Consider the following 6000-nt stretch of genomic DNA (forward strand, 5'->3'; position numbering starts at 1 on the left):
GACAAACATTATATGTTCTCATTCATTTGGGGAATATAAATAATAGTGAAAGGGAATATAAGGGAAGGGAGAAGAAATGTGTGGGAAATATCAGAAAGGGAGACAGAAGGTAAAGACTGCTAACTCTGGGAAACGAACTAGGGGTGGTAGAAGGGGAGGAGGGCGGGGGTGGGAGTGAATGGGTGACGGGCACTGGGGGTTATTCTGTATGTTAGCAAATTGAACACCAATAAAAAATAAATCAAAAAAAAAAAAGAAAAAAAAAGAAATCTCACAGAGGAAGACATAGACATGGCCAACACGCACATGAGGAAATGCTCTGCATCACTTGACATCAGGGAAATACAAATCAAACCACAATGAGATACCACCTCACACCAGTGAGAATGGGGAAAATTAACAAGGCAGGAAACAACAAATGTTGGAGAGGATGCGGAGAAAAGGGAACCCTGTTACACTGTTGGTGGGAATGTGAACTGGTGCAGCCACTCTGGAAAACTGTGTGGAGGTTCCTCAAACAGTTAAAAATAGACCTGCCCTACGACCCAGCAATTGCACTGTTGGGGGTTTACCCCAAAGATACAAATGCAATGAAACGCCGGGACACCTGCAACCCGATGTTTATAGCAGCAATGGCCACGATAGCCAAACTGTGGAAGGAGCCTCGGTGTCCAACGGAAGATGAATGGATAAAGAAGATGTGGTTTATGTATACAATGGAATATTACTCAGCTATTAGGAATGACAAATACCCACCATTTGCTTCAACGTGGATGGAACTGGAGGGTATTATGCTGAGTGAAGTAAGTCAGTCGGAGAAGGACAAACATTATATGTTCTCATTCATTTGGGGAATATAAATAATAGTGAAAGGGAATATAAGGGAAGGGAGAAGAAATGTGTGGGAAATATCAGAAAGGGAGACAGAACGTAAAGACTGCTAACTCTGGGAAATGAACTAGGGGTGGTAGAAGGGGAGAAGGGCGGGTGGTGGGAGTGAATGGGTGACGGGCACTGGGTGTTATTCTGTATGTTAGTAAATTGAACACCAATAAAAAATAAATTAAAAAAAAAGAAAACCAAGAACCATAAGAACCTCTCATTAGATTCAGAGAAAGCATTTCACAAAATACAGCATCCATTCCTGATCAAAACTCTTCAGAGTGTAGGGATAGAGGGAACATTCCTAAACATCTTAAAAGCCATCTACGAAAAGCCCACAGCAAATATCATTCTCAATGGGGAAGCACTGGGAGCCTTTCCCCTAAAATCAAGAACAAGACAGGGATGTTCACTCTCACCACTGCTATTCAACATAATACTAGAAGTACTAGCCTCAGCAAACAGACAAGAAAAAGACATTAAAGGCATTCAAATTGGCAAAGAAGAAGTCAAACTCTCCCTCTTTGCCGATAAATGATACTACACAGAAAACCCAAAAGCCTCCCTCCACCCCAAGATTGCTAGAACTCATTCAGCAGTTCGGCAGTGTGGCAGGATACAAGATCAATGCCCAGAAATCAGTGGCATTTTTATCACTAACAATGAGGCTGAAGAAAGAGAAATTAAGGAGTCAATCCCATTTACAATTGCACCCAAAAGCGTAAGATACCTAGGAATAAACCTAACCAAAGAGGTAAAGGATCTATACCCTCAAAACTATAGAACACTTCTGAAAGAAATTGAGGAAGACACAAAGAGATGGAAAAATATTCCATGCTCATGGATTGGCAGAATTAATATTGTGAAAATGTCAATGTTACCCAGGGCAATATACACGTTTAATGCAATCCCTATCAAAATACCGTGGACTTTCTTCAGAGAGATAGAACAAATTATTTTAAGATTTGTATGGAATCAGAATAGACCCTGAATATCCAGCGGAATTTTTAAAAATAAAACCCTACCTGGGGGCATCACAATGCCAGATTTCAGGTTGTACTACAAAGCTGTGGTCATCAAGACAGTGTGGTACTGGCACAAAAACAGACACATAGATCAATGGAACAGAATACACAACCCAGAAGTGGACTCTGAACTTTATGGTCAACTAATATTCAATAAAGGAGGAAAGACTATCCATTGGAAGAAAGACAGTCTCTTCAATAAATGGTGTTGGGAAAATTGGACATCCACATGCAGAAGAATGAAACTAGACCACTCTCTCTCACCATACACAAAGATAAATTCAAAATGGATGAAAGATCTAAATGTGAGACAAGAGTCCATCAAAATCCTAGAGGAGAACACAGGCAACACCCTTTTTGAACTCGGCCGCAGTAACTTCTTGCAAGATACATCTACAAAGGCAAAAGAAACAAAAGCAAAAATGAACTATTGGGACTTCATCAAGATAAGAAGCTTTTGCAGAGCAAAGGATACAGTCAACAAAACTAAAAGACAACCTACAGAATGGGAGAAGATATTTGCAAATGACGTATCAGATAAAGGGCTAGTTTCCAAGATCTATAAAGAATGTATTGAGCACTGGGTGTTATTCTGTATGTTGGCAAATTGAACACCAATAAAAAATAAATTTATTATTAAAAAAAGAACGGGGATCCCTGGGTGGCGCAGCAGTTTAGCGCCTGCCTTTGGCCCAGGGCGCGATCTGGAGACCCGGGTCGAATCCCACATCGGGTTTCCGGTGCATGGAACCTGCTTCTCCCTCTGCCTGTGTCTCTGCCCCCGCCCCCCTCTCTCTCTGTGACTATCATAAATAAATAAATAAATAATTTAAAAAAGAACGTTTTAAACTCAACAGCAAAGAACAAACAATCAAATCATGAAATGGGCAAAAGACATGAACAGAAATCTCACAGAGGAAGACACAGACATGGCCAGCAAACATGAGAAAATGCTCCACATCACTTGCCATCAGGGAAATACAAATCAAAACCACAATGAGATACCACCTCACACCAGTGAGAATGGGGAAAATTAACAAGATAGGAAACAACAAATGTTGGAGAGGATGCGGAGAAAAGGGAACCCTCTTACACTGTTGGAGGGAATGTGAACTGGTGCAGCCACTCTGGAAAACTGTGTGGAGGTTCCTCAAAGAGTTCAAAATAGACCTACCCTATGACCCAGCAATTGCAATGTTGGGATTTACCCCAAAGATACAGAAGCAATGAAACGCCAGGACACCTGCACTCCAATGTTTCTAGCAGCAATGTCCACAATAGCCAAACTGTGGAAGGAGCCTCGGTATCCATCGAAAGATGAATGGATAAAGAAGATGTGGTTTATGTATACAATGGAATATTACTCAGCCATTAGAAACGACAAATACCCATTTGCTTCAACATGGATGGAACTGGAGGGTATTATGCTGAGTGAAGTAAGTCAATCGGAGAAGGACAAACAGTGTATGTTCTCATTCATTTGGGGAATATAAATAATAGTGAAAGGGAATATAAGGGAAGGGAGAAGAAATGTGTGGGAATCATCAGAAAGGGAGACAGAACATAAAGACTCCTAACTCTCAGAAATGAACTAGGGGTGATGGAACAGTAGGAGGGTGGGGTGTGGGGGTGAATGGGAGAAGGGCACTGAGGGGGACACTTGACGGGATGAGCACTGGGTGTTATTCTTATGTTGTAAATTGAACACCAATAAAAAATTAATTTATTATTAAAAAAAAAAACTCCTAACTCTGGGAAACAAACATGGGGTGGTGGAAGGGGAGCAGGGCGGGGGGTGGGGGTGAATGGGTGATGGGCACTGAGCGGGGCTCTTGACGGATGAGCACTGGGGTGTTATTCTGTATGTTGGTAAATTGAACACCAATAAAAAATAAATTTATTTAAAAAAATAAACATCGGGGTGCAGGTGTCCCAGCGTTTCATTGCATCTGTATCTTGGGGTAAATCCCCAACAGTGCAATTGCTGGGTCGTAGGGCAGGTCTATTTTTAACTCTTTGAGGAACCTCCGCACAGTTTTCCAGAGTGGCTGCACCAGTTCACATTCCCACCAACAGTGTAAGAGGGTTCCCTTTTTTCCGCATCCTCTGCAACATTTGTGGTTTCCTGCCTTGTTCCCTTTTAAAGTTGTTTATTGAGTTGTTTTTCATCTCATAGTAAACTCTCATTTATATGTAAGATTATTGAGGCTAGAGATACTCTTTCTCTGTAACCAGAAAACTGAAATAACCCGAAATATGTAACATAGGAATAAATTGAAAGATTTGTTTTTTGTAAAAATAAAACGGTTATTTTTCATGAAAATTGTCTTGGCTATGGAATGTAATCTTCAATATTTATCCAAATACCAACTTGGGGATGCATGAAAAGAACTCATTTTCTTGAGAAGTTATTGATTTGTATTCACAGCAGGAAAAATATTTGAATGAAACATAAAAATAAAAGTATAAAAATGTTACTATCATAAGAGCAGTATTTGGAAATGTTGTAAGTCTTTCCCAGTCTACTGGTCAGGGATTTGGAAATGAGTGGGCACCCTTTGAGTTTATGACTCTTCCTTCAGGTACAGGGGGAAAAAAAGAATGATGAGGGGAAAAAATGCAAGTCTGAAAGCTACTTCGTTCTACTGGGTTTTTCCAACTGGCCTCATCTGGAAGTAGTTCTCCTTGTGGTTATCTTGATGTTCTACTTGATGACATTGATAGGCTGCCTGTTTATCATTATCTTGTCATCCCTGGATGTCCATCTCCTACACTCCTATGTACTTCTTCCTCGCAAACATCTCTTTTCTGGATCTCTGCTACACCACCAGCTTCATCCCTCAGTTGCTGATCAACCTCTGGGGCCCAAAAAAGACCATCTCTTACACTGGTTGCATGATTCAACTTTACTTTGTCTTTGCCCTGGGAACCACAGAGTGCGTCCTCCCAGTGGTGATGTCCTATGACTGTTATGCAGCTGTCTGTAGACCCCTGCATTATGCTGTCCTCATGAACCCTGATTTCTGCCACATATTGGCTGTGGCTTCCTGAGTCAGTTGTTGGTAAACAACTCTGCATTTCATTCTTCCTTTACTTTCTGGGTACCCCTATGTGGACATAACCAAGTAGACCATTTCTTCTGTGAAGTTCCAGCACTGCTGCAATTATCATGTGTTGATACCCATGCAGATGAGCTTACCCTCCTGATCACAAGCTGCATTTTTGTTCTCATACAACTCATCCTCATTCTCAGCTCATATGGTGCCATTGCTCAGGCTGTACTGAGGATGCAGTCAACAACCAGACTTCAGAAGGTCTTTGGAATATGTGAAGCCCATCTTATGGTTGTCTCCCTCTTTTTAAACTCCAGCCATGTGCATATATCTGCAGCCACCATTGGGAGATTCTCAAGATCAAGGCAAGTTCATTGCCCTCGTTTATACTGTTGTCACACCTAGCCTCAACCCTCTCAGCTGCACTCTGAGAAACAAATATGTAAGAGGAGCAGTAAGAAGACTAGTGGAGCAGAAGAATCCCTTGCATTCATGATCTTCATGAGACAGTGGAGCCCCTCTTCAGCAGGCGCTTCTCTATATCCATCCATCAGCCACTCTCCTGTTTACTCGCTGTGTCAGCACCAGTGGAGCATGTGTCTTGCAAGGCCACAGAGCTCTCGCTCATAGATATAAATTAAGCAGTTTGTCTAAATATCAATTACTCTCCAATGAAGAAAACAGCCATGTAAAATCAAAATTGAACATCAATATTAAATTTTTTCAGAGCATAATAAATAAAAGTATCCTCTTAATTGAAAATTAAGAAATGAAATTCCAATAGAAAGATGATGTACTTAGTTTTTAAAAAGCTAGACTGTGATCTTCTAATTTCTCACTTTTATGGCAGAATTTGCCATAAAATTAGTTTTCTATTTTTGGTTTAGCTAAAGACATGTTGAAATCCCTTGAATCTTTTCTGCATCACTGTTAGTCTTTATTGAGTAGTGGTTTTGATAGAGAGGAATTTTGTTCTGTATTTTCATTATCAATAGTAAGAAAATAAATTGTATGAATTATAGGAAGAATATCCCTGAAGT

The 6000-nt window shown here is 40.5% G+C and overlaps 1 pseudogene; it reads left to right on the top strand.

The window, feature by feature from the left end:
• The first annotated feature begins 4338 nt into the window (after positions 1-4338).
• On the top strand, positions 4339-5567 carry LOC112674471 (olfactory receptor 2J3-like; annotated as a pseudogene).
• The last annotated feature ends 433 nt before the right edge of the window (positions 5568-6000 follow it).

The sequence above is a fragment of the Canis lupus genome, chromosome 35, assembly GCF_003254725.2.
Source record: "Canis lupus dingo isolate Sandy chromosome 35, ASM325472v2, whole genome shotgun sequence".
Classification (NCBI taxonomy): Eukaryota; Metazoa; Chordata; class Mammalia; order Carnivora; family Canidae; genus Canis; species Canis lupus.